The sequence below is a fragment of the Cervus elaphus genome, chromosome 24 (genome assembly GCF_910594005.1).
Source record: "Cervus elaphus chromosome 24, mCerEla1.1, whole genome shotgun sequence".
Taxonomy (NCBI): Eukaryota; Metazoa; Chordata; class Mammalia; order Artiodactyla; family Cervidae; genus Cervus; species Cervus elaphus.
The window spans coordinates 22,777,963-22,789,927 of record NC_057838.1 but is presented as its reverse complement, the minus strand read 5'-3'; positions in this window follow the sequence as shown (position 1 = coordinate 22,789,927).

Below are 11,965 nucleotides of genomic sequence, written 5' to 3'. Positions count from 1 at the left end.
TGTCAAGTAATTTGTGCATGGCCACAAGCTAGGGACTTCCCTGGTGGCTAAGTGGTAAAGAACCCCCTGCAATGCCGGAGACATGGGTTCTGTCCCTAGGTCGGGAAGACTCCTTGGAGGAGGAAATGGCAACCCACTCCAGTATTCTTGCTTGGGAAATCCCATGGACAGAGGAGCCTGGCAGGCTATATAGTCCATGGTATTGCAAAAGAGTTGAACATGACTTAGCTATTAAACAAAGACAACGACAATACAAGCTAGGCAGGAACTAAACCAGAGCTCTAACCTAGGCTGTATTAAAAAAAAAATCCATGCTCTTCTCACTATATTATGAAACACCAATAGTTGCTTTCTAGGTCAACAGCTGTATTATTTAGCACTTACTATTTATGTTATTTTTGCAACAAAGAGGTAATCTAAGTAAAGATAAAACAACCTTTTATGGACTATAGCAATTATATTTTAGAGTACACAATTATTATTAGTTCTTACTAGTATAATAATAGTATTAATCATAATATTAGTATAATATATAATAAATTATTTTTATACCTAGGCTTATAAAAAAGCAAATAATGTTACTATTCTTGTGTATTTGTGAAACAGATTCTACTCCTTGAAATAAAGACTAGTAACAGACGAATTCTTGCAAAAGGGAAGCCAATTGCATCTAGCTCTGGGAAGGAAGCTCCAGGGAACTGAAGGATACAAACATTAAAGAGAAACCCGAAGCATGATGTAAGAAAGCTTACTTGTGCAGTAAAATCACGGTACTTCAGGTCATTCCATTCCTCCTGTTTGGTTTAGGGGTGTAATGTCTATTTCTCCAAGACTAAACCATCACCAAGAATCCCTCATTGTTTCTTGTCTGTGTATGCTGGAAAGGTGACTTTTCAAATGTCATCTATTTGCTGTAATTATCCAAGTTTCAAGTCAGAAGCACAATAAAAATCATTTTGTGTTTGGCCTGAAAGGAAGACACTGATAAGCAAATAAGTGTGCATTTCACTCACATCAACAGTCACCTGAATAAGCTGATCTTACTCCATACATTTTACTTTTTTTTGACTATTACAAAAGTTCATTTAACAAAAAATTTCAGTTAAGAAAATGTACATGACCCAATTTTTCTCATAGTAAAATGTGGAGAGGGGATGCATGGAGGAAGTTGATTGCTCTGGTGAACACAGCTATTGTTCATACTCATTCCAAGGCTTCTAACATGATGATACTATTTCTTCGTATTACCACCATTCCAACACATTTTACTTTTAACATCTCTTGTAACTGGAGATTTTAAAATCATAGAATGCAAACAATTCCTATTCTTCTCCCCGTTTCCCTACCCAACCTGAGCTGTCTCCAGAAGCAATAGAGATGGAAAGGGGTGGGTATACAAAGGGGCCTTGTGGAGGCCACCATGTGAGCAAGTGCTCTTGGAGTTGTTCTCCTGGAGGTGGTGATGGATTTACCTCACCTGTTACGTGGACTGCATTCCCTGCCAAGGACAGGACAAAACCACAGCCCGAGTCTAGGCTCTGAGTCTGATCTCTGTCTCGGTGGACTTTGCTGACTGATTTAACATGCTGCAGGCAGACATCATGCTCATCTATTGCCGTGGCCTATATGTGCTAATAGATTGTGTGCTGATCATGACAGATGGGCTTGGGGATTTTTCTCATGATGTCAATACTCATGAAACTCTGAACTTACCACAATGAGAGGAATTTCCTTCTCCAAGGCAATCCAGCCTGGCATTCTACCCTCAAGGAGTTTAGGGTCTAGTCACAGAAATAAATGTAAAAAAAAAAAATTACCTCCAGTCAAACACAAAGTGACAGATGCTAACTCAGTGGTTCTGGCCAGGGCCACTCAGCTTCAGAGGTACTGAGCTTGCTCTGGGGTCACTGGACTCGCTTCTGTAGAATCTGGGAAGCCACTGGAGGGTTTTAAGCAGACAGGGTAACAAGATCAAAGTGATGCTGTAGGAAGATGATTCTGGCTTTGAGATTGACTCTGAAAAGACCCCCACCAGTCTTGCAGGTGGCACAAACTGGAGTTGTGATGTGATTCTCATGCGACAGTGATTGCTGTAATTTTTCTGTTAAAACTCCCTGACCCTGGGTCTCGCTGGTGGCTCAGTGGTAAGGAATCTGCCTGCCAATGCAGGAGACACGGGTTTGATCCCTGGTCGGGGATGATTCCACATGCCATGGAGCAACTAAACTGGTGCGTCACAATTGTTGAGCCTGTGCTCTAGAGCCTGGGAGCCGCAAGTATTGAGCCCATGCGCTGTGACTACTGAGGCCGTGCGCCGTAAGTATTGAGGCCGTGCGCCGTGACTACCGAGGCCATGCGCCTAGAGGCTGTGCTCCGCAACAAGAGAAACCATCTGCACAACTCAACTACAGAGTAGCCCCTGCTCCCCACAACTAGAAAGAGAAGTCTGCACAGTGACAAAGACCCATCCCAGCCAAAAATAAACAAATAAAATTATTAAAAAAAACCCTCCCTGACCCAATATTGAGGTTTTCCAAGAATATTTTCAGAATGTCTTCACTCAACACTGGTTCCTTGACTGTTTTCTCCAGGGAGTTAAAGATAAATGTTTACTTAGGAAATAACTTTGGTGATTCATCCCAAATGTAGAAGAGGAAGCCATGGTGGAGAGATTTTCCTCCAAGGGCTGGTACTAAAGAAGTGACTGGAGGTCCTTGCAAGGGGTTTCTCAGTTCAGTCCCTCCTCATCTTTGACAAAGCACATTTGAAAAATAAAGAAGAAAGTGGATGACTTGAATGCTTTAAGCATTTATTTAGTAGATACATATTGAGATTTATAGATTGTGGACATGGCTTTTTTTTTTCTGCCCGCATTCATTGAACATTTGCAAAGATGACTCACATATTAGAGCAAAAAATAAAATCCAATTAACTCCTCAAAGTAGAAACCACATGAACCATATTTTCTGAAAGTGTTTTTAATCACACACACACACGAAATAAAAAACCTGAGAGAAAAATCAAAACTGTAATTACAGAGTATTTTAAAATGAATGAAAATATGGTCAAAGCTAAACTCAGAGGAAAAGTCATAACCTCAGATGACTTTTTTTTACCTTAATAAAGAATGAAAATAAATGAGCTAAGCACATTTTCAAGGAGCTGGCTTAAAAGGAGTAGTAAACAAAGAATACTGCCATGCATAGAAAAACATGGGGCCAGGTGAGTAACCTGAGAACCTGAGTAAAGGAAGCCAGTGAAGGAAATCTGAAGATGACCCATCGTTTTTCTTGGATATAGGTACTGTCCCCTCTTCCAGGGTGTATATTCAGTACTTCAGTGCATCCTGAGTTCCATGAAAACATGGAATAATAGCTGTTTAAATTTGATGAGATGATTAAAAAATCTTCCACTTTTTCATTTTTGAAAAGGAGCTGTAAAATACATTGATATTACCTTGTTAAAATTTAAAGGTACAGTTAAAATTTTGTTACCCACAGGAAGACTGAGTACTATTTAAAACTCCTTATTGGAAGCTAAGGAAAAAAAACATTATGCCAGTCAAAAAACATCAGGTGACAAAGCACACAAGAGGATGGCAACTGAGAAAAATCTAAGAGATCATTACAGGGTGTCATTAAACTAGTTTTAATTTTCTCGGTCTGAGTTGTTTGTAAGGGTTTCTGTTTTGTGATAAATCTGTGGAGCGCACCTGCTTACCCAGTTTCCTGGAAGTGCTATTTTGGGTGATGCTGAACTTTCTTTCAGTCTCAGATTTATACCAGCCTAAGCCATGCTGGTCAGTATTTGCTGAAGTTATCAGAGCATGAGAAAACGACTCTTCCGCCTGAGTTTTTTATCCCAGATTCAGCTTTCTCCTACTCCCTGCAGATGCAGATCCCAGAGTACACTGTCTTTCAGCCTTCATCTTTTTACTAAGATTGTGCACTTTTGTCCTTTGCAATACTTCATAGGTATCTTAGTGAAATGCAGGAAGAAAGGGGCTAAAATATTACACAGGAATTGTCTACTGAAGATTTCGCCCCAAACTATGCTCCTTGGAATGTTCTAGCTGATGCTAACAGGTGTTCCATAGTTCTAAATCACTCTTTAAGCTCCCACAGTTTCTATCTGAGCACATGACATTTTTTCACAGCTACCTGGGCCTGACTCTAGGCTGGGGCTGACAGTAGGTTTCCTTCCTGGCTCTCTTATCCTTGGAGCAGAGAGTGATCTGAACCAGTTTGTGAACTTCCGTGGTGCTTTTTCTTTTGTCTTGCCTTTTAGCAGTACTTGGGCACACTTTTCACATGTATTGTGATCTTCCCACTGGTTTTATTTCTTCCTTTAACAGCAATGAGGACAAAATCTAGTAAGCTCCTGCATGTGTACTAAGTCAGTTCAGTTGTGTCTGACTCTTTGTGACCCTATGGGCTGTAGCCCACCAGGCTCCTCTGTCCATGGGATTCTCCAGGCAAGAATACTGGAGAGGGTGTCATTTCTTCCTCCAGGGAATCGTCTTGAGCCAGGGATTGAACCGACGTCTCTTAAGTCTCCAACATCAGCAGGGAGGTTCTTTACCACTAGTGGCACCTGGAAAGCCTCAGTACCTTCCTACCATGTTCCATCTCACTTGTTGCTTTCAATATGTAACACTGATGCTGGACTATTCATTCTGATGGGGGTGTGTATGTGTGTGTACTTGTGTGTGTGTGGTATGCAGAGTTGGGGGGTGGGGAGGGAATGGTCTGTGAAATCAACCCTACTGGTAGCCAGCTGGACATCTAGGCAGCCCCATCTAGTGGGCTTTCTTTGCAGCCCACTGCCCACATTAAAAGTGCCACGTGCTAAGCCACTTCAGTTGTATCCAACTCTTTGTGACCCTTTGAACTAGCCCACCAGGGATTCTCCAGGCAAGAATACTGGAGTGGGTTGCCTTGACCTCTTCCAGGGGATCTTCCTGACGTAGGGATCAAACCCATGTTTCCTGTGGCTGCTACATTGCAGGCAGATTCTTTACTGCTGAGCCACTGGGGAAGCCTAGAGGTGCCACAGATGTCTGCTAATGATGGGGTGACAGAAGTTCTGTTGTTCACCTCCTGAAGCCCTGAGAAAGGTTCAGCCGGGTTCTTCACTTCAAATTCACCATGATGGAATCCAATCCTACAGCACTGGTGGTGAAGCGCAGGGGCAGGCGCCCGTGCTTTACCTGGATGTGCGCCATCCTTTAGCTGGAGGCAGGGGGAGCTGAGGGGGGACAAGGAGATTCTCTCACGCTGTGAGGAGTACCCCCAAGCCCCCTTTTTCTTCTTCATATTAGCACTTTCCTCTCCTTTCTTGTCCCCTCACCAGGTTGTGTCTCCCAAAGTCTTCATCTCATCTCTATTCCAAAACTGTGGTCCTTCTTCTGGCCATTTCTTGAGTCATGGAAACCTTCAGTACTTTGGTAGGTCACAGCAATCCCGGTTCCTGCCATTTCTGCAGATAGGCAGGGGGAGTAGAGTGAGGGCTCCTAAAATCTCTCTCTCTCTCTGTGTGAGTATCCATGGCAACTGTGCTATGAGGAATATTTTGCTTTTCCTCTGATATCTAGATAGCCCCAGAACTTCAAGGAACACTAGCCATCTTGCATTTGGAGGGTGCCTGCTGTCAATAAATTGGCACCTACCAAGAGCATTGCCAACGACTGAACAACAAAGGCATCTGCCTCTACGGAGATTGAACCCCATGCTGCTGTAGCTGTTGACCTTCAACACCCCCTGAGGGAGTTCCGGATGGAGTGGGGCACTCTGTGCTCCAGGGAATCTGGTGGGACAGCTCTTTAAATAGTTGGATGTTTTTAGGAACAGATTTTATGATCTCAATCCTTGGATCTCCTCATATCTAGAGAAGCACTAAATCCCTTCATCGTGACATCAGATCCTCATGACTAACAAAAAACCTTTTGTAAAATGAGTACTTCATGGTATTGAACTCCCCCTTCACCAAAACTTTATATATTGACTTTCCCCCACTGCCGCTTTGGAGCAATCTCTCAGAGCTATTTGAGATGCTGCCTCCCAGGCTTGCAGTCCTCATTTTGTCCCAAATAAAACTCAACTCACAACTCTCAAGTTGTACATCTTTTTTAGTCGACAGTTATGGCGACTGATGAAGCAAAGTCCCAGAGGGGACTTCCTTCCTTCAACTGGACTCCACGAGGAACCGGAGCTTTGGTACCAGCAGCGGCCCCTTGCACCAATCCATCTCCTCGGGGAGTGCAGACGAATTTGGGTAAGTCTCTCCCAGTTCTTGAATCTCCGGTATTGGTTGAGTTTTATTTGGCTGTGGAGCAGGTTACCTGCCCCCTCCCAGTAGGAAAGATACTGGGAGGGAGCCCGGGTGAAACATACAGGGCATACTCACTCACGGTCTAGACACTAGTGGGGCTCGGTTGAAAGATACAGAGAAATCCCTACCCAGGCAAAGATGCCAGGGGAATTACCCACCCGGTGGAAAGGTACTGGTAGGGGGGCTTGAATGGGGAAAAAAAAAAATCGAGTAATAGCTGGGGCTGGGCTGAAAGATGCCGACAAGTTCACTAGTGATTTTTATTGACAAATTCAGCTTAAAATGGGAAACAAAATCTCTCAAAAATAGAAACAAAGGGGTGTCAGAAAGCCAGCCTCTGACTAACACTCCAGCCAGATTCACGTCCAATACGTATGGAGTTCATACTTGCAAGTACCTAGTTAACTGGAGAAATTATACTAAAAGAGATCTCAACCTAAAATGGCCAAACTGGGGTTCTCTTGATATTCCAAAATTGACATTTTTGCACGCACAATTAGAAAAGCCTGGCTGTGTTTACTTTGACTGGTATCTAGAAGCTTCTAAAATAGGAAATGAGAGTAACTTTTTGCAGGAAACCAACAAGAAATTGCTTGAAACTATCAAAAAAGGCTGCTAGCACTGACTTTGCCAGGTTGCAGGTCTAGTGGAACTGGAAAGTCATATTTGGCATTTAAGCCATTTGGCTTTTGATTTCTGGGCATCACTTTACCGTCTTTTGGGGGCACTCTTGCCACTTGGCTTTTGCTTTCTGGGCATCTCTTTGCCTTTTGTTTCATTTGGAATGTGACTCCTGGCTGGTGAAGTACTGGTGTGGTTTGGTCTTGTTAGTTTGGTTTGAGTGCGCAGACATCTGATACAAATCACTCCAGCTAATATGGAAATTGCTCACTCTAAGGTACTACACTCCACCGGGGAACCCCTTGGGGAAAAAAACATTTTTTTTTTTTTTTGATTGGTCAATCTATAGCTGTGATCCAATGACAAGAAAAAACAGCCTGGGGTTTATCAAACTAAGATCCCCTACTTCCCCAGAGGTACAATCCCTGCTGGGACCAATCTGCCCTTGTTATCAGGGCCAATTTGAATATTATCTGGTCCAAATTCTGGCTATAAAACTATAACCACAGAAAAATACGATTTTTGACAATGTGGTCACAATATTCTTTAGTCGCCAGAGAAAGCTTACAGAAAAAAAATTTTATCTCTTTAAAATTCTTGCCCCGAGGAAATAACTCCTCCTATACCTTTAGACCAGAGCTCTCTGGATCACTTACCTAGACCATCTCTAATTCCTAAAACTAAAAGGAAAAAAAAAGGGGAACAAAGCCTTTTGAAATCTCATTCCAACCATTTTTTACAACTAGTGTAGATAACTAAGTTTGGAAAACAAAGCGATAGGATCTCTTGTGTCTATTTGGATATATGTATGTCTCAGTGTGTGTCTTTGTTTTTTTGAATAATATTGCTGAGATTAGTTTGTAAATGAGCTCTAATTGAATTGACCTTAAAAAAAAAAAAGTAAGCACTTACAAATCAAACAATTTTAAAAACAGGAGAAATTAACCTAAATGAATTTCAGGTTCATGTGAACTGGGAAACATTCAGTATTAAATACCTGATATTAATGTTTGGTCTACGGCCATACCACCCTGAATGCGCCCAATCTCATCTGATATTAATGTTTGTTGATCTAACTAAAGTAGACATGTCTAAGAGAAATTAACATTAAGCAGAATATTTTCATTGTACCTAGGTTTAATATAAGTTAAATATTATATCTGTTACAAGTTTGTCAGCAAGGAAATTACCTCGATTGAAGAAACTTCTAAAAAATGTAAATGAGATTATGAGCCTTTAGATAAACTCTATTAAGAATAATTATGCTTTAGGAATATCTGTCTAAAATAGTCTCTCCAGATTGGGGTAACTTGAAATTCTAAGGGGTGTGCTGAACTAAGTGTTGGAAGTCTATTGAATAGCTAAGTCATTTCCAAATAAAATAAGATTTTGAAATGTTTACTATCCTAATTTCCTCTTACAGAGAAAGAGGTTTGGGATTTTAAAAAATGAATGATGTTTGGTGCCATCCTAAAATGTTCTAAGAAAGCAAAGGTTTTAGAAATTATCACTGATATTTATGCTCAGCAACCTATAAAATGCTAATATAAAAGTCAGTTCTTGGTTGCTTAAGGGAAGTAGGAAGTGTATTTTCGGAAAAGAAGGTATGAGGAATGGAATTGAATTTTGTGAAGGGAAAAGGAAGTAAGCCTGACTTATAGGTGGCTTTTTAGGATGGAAGAACACAGTAATGGGTACAGAAAGTGATAAGGTTTGTGAAGAGTGAACCATGAGGAAAGAGTTTTGTATAAAGTGAGGACTAAGTTTAAAATAAAGTTAAATTTACCTTTTAAATAAAGTAAGTTGGTGCAAAACTTGAATTTAGCTTTTCTCTTTGTTAAGAGGACATCTTTTCTTCAGATATTGAACTGCCTTTGATAATAGATTTAAGTTTCTTTATCTCTTAAACGACCTGTTTCTGAAATCCTTTATTGTTATTTTGGCTAAGTGAATAGCTACTGGTTCACAATGACCTATATAGTCCTATCTGACTGAGTGTTCTAAACCTTTTTGATATTTGTTGACAAAACTTCCTAAATCATTCTAATGAAGACTTCTAGCTAACTTTGGGAAGCTTCAGAGGGCCCCTGAAACATCCCAAAGAGAGATATTATACTAATTAGGTTCATTTTGCATACAGAATTACATGGGGAGTATTGTCAAGTGAGTAATAAGTCTCAGGTTATATTGTATGTTACTAATATAGATATACTAGAAACTGTATGGAGTTCCTAAAATTCTGATATGTTTGGGTAAAATGTTATCAGGTATAATTCTAGTTACTATCTCAAAATATTCTCATAGCACTAACCAAGTTTAGCAGAAATGCTTCCTCTTCAAGGAGATATATAGACAAGACTTTTGGAGAAATACGTTTCTGAATTGGGTATGGATTCTAATGGAAAACCTGATGACTTCACAAAGGTTAACAAAAGGCTGAATGAACTGGTGAATGTGCTTATAACTTTTAAAGTTTCTATCTGAAAAATTACTGACTTGAATCTGTGTTTTCCAGGTGTAAGACACACCTTCCCCTCAAACTAATTATGACAGTAATTTGGTAAAATTGTATTTTATAAACAAATTGGAACATTTATCTTTTCTATCTGAACCCTCCAGAGATTGGAAGCTCTTAGCTTCCAGTAACTTTATCAGATAAGTTAGAAAAGGTTATCTCACTAACAGGTACAGAAATCTCAAGGAATTTTGGAGACCTTGAGAATGGAGGAATTTACTTAGATCTGTTAGGCAAAATGTGTGATAAGCCTTTGGCATGACTTTCCTAGCCCTGAAAGAAAGAAAGAGGAAGAAAGAAAAGAAAGTGAAGTTGCTCAGTCGTGTCCGACTCTTTGCGACCCCCCTGGACTGTAGCCTACCAGGTTCCTTCCATCCATGGGATTTTTTCCAGGCAAGAATACTGGAGTGGGTTGTCACTTCCTTCTCCAGGAGATCTTCCTGACCCAGGGATTGAATCCCGGTCTCCTGCATTATAGACAGACGCTTTACCGTCTAAGCCTTCAGGGAAGCCCTGAAAGGTTTTATTTTAAGAGTTCAGTCTGAGACTCTATAAAGTCTATAAAGTCAGCAAAGCAAAAAAGTCTATAATCATTTATGGTTATATAAATCATCAGGCCAAGTTTATCGGGACCAGGCCTATATTACAAACAAGTCTTAATTTGGTTATATTTGGTTAAAATGATGGTGATTTTAGGGAGAAAAAGATGTTTCAATGAATATTAAATCCCAGTTTGTTAATGGAGGTCTGTATCTACTAAGAATCATTTCCTGGATAGTTCCTTTGCTGTTAGGGTATATTAATGTAACATTTAATTGAATTATTAAAGGACACGCTAGGGTTGTTTCTGAAGCTTATCTCAGTAATCTGTCTTTGGTTGAAGATCAGATGCCTCAACCTGATGAAGATGAAGATGACCTGCAACCAAGACTAGAAAAAGACATAAATTAAAGAACTGTCTCTAACCTGGATGGAAGGACCTTTCTATCAGGTACTCTTAACTGACTCATGCACAGTGAAACTGATGAGAAATTGACTCTTGAATTAACTCCCTCTTCCAAAGACCCCTAAGCTGGACTGGTTTATGGAGAGGCCTGCTGACCTCAAACTCACCTTCCTCAAACACTACACTACACTAGGACAAGAAAGAGACAACATCAGAAGTAGATAGCTTGCCCGAGATGCTGATCTGACTTGTGTGATCATTTATAATGTTTTCTTGATTCCTTGGACCTATGCCTATCAATCAAATGTTTTCTATCATGGATATGATTCTATGCTAGTTTAAAACTCAATCCAATTGTTGGGCTGGGGCCAATTACCTGTGTCTAGAACTTCTGGGTTACCTTGGTGGATTTCTGTTCTCTAGGGCTCTGATTGGATACCCCCTAGGAAATTTATTTTAGATGAGAGTTCAGTCCTGTTCTATCTATTCATGATATTACTAGATGGGATCCTCTCATCTGGCCAATTAATAATACCTGCTCTTATGCTGGCCATAGATTTAAGTTTTCTCTTAGGGTCATTCAAACACAATCAGAGTGATGAGCTGTCTCAATAAAAAAAATTAACCTCTCATCTATTGAAAGGAAATGCCCACAGCTGTGGGGTGGATCTACATGGTTAACACCAGGCTATGGTCGTATAAGTTTAAAAGCTCCTCTATGTTCAGTTCAGTTCAGTCGCTCAGTCGTGTTCGACTCTTTGCGACCCCATGAATTGCATCATACTAAAAATGATCAGCCTGGTAATTATGAGACAAGGCTGGGTGCTTTATGAACTATGTCTATTATTACCCTTAGAGAGAATGATTGGTATGGAACTCAGTGGATTTGTGGCACTAATTTATGACCTTCACATCTATAGGGATGGATATGAAGATGTAGCCTGGGATTCCCATGAATTTAAGGTCATACATTTTAACAAATTAGAGGTAACCCCAACCAATCTACCATTGGTATGATCCCAGTGAGTCAAGGATCTGTATTCTACTGGTATGACCATTTAGCAGCTTTTGTGGGTATGTGTGTGCCTTCAATGGGGTTAGAGAATGTAATCGGCCATATTGAAGCCTTAACAACTTTCATAAGCTTTAAATGATAGTAACTGGGCTATCAGCTTACTGAATGCTGAGATCTCTATGATGGGAAAGGCAGGGCTACACAAATACAAGGCCCTTGACACCTTACAGCATCTCAGGGAGATATCTCTGCTGCAATTCAGAGTTAATGCTATATTTTCATTCCTGATAAATCCTTTCATGTAACACATTTGATGAACCATATGAAAAATCAGATTTCTGCTTTAAATCACCCACTTCCTAGTCTTGATGATCTCTTAGGAAACTGGTTTGGTGTGGGAGGCTCATGGCTTAAATATTTACTTTTAATTTCACTAATGTTATTAACTATATTATTTGTATTTTGCCTCTTTCACAAGATTATCGTTTCTTGTATTACCAAGTGTATGACTGAGCCGCCAACGAAAATAATGATGACT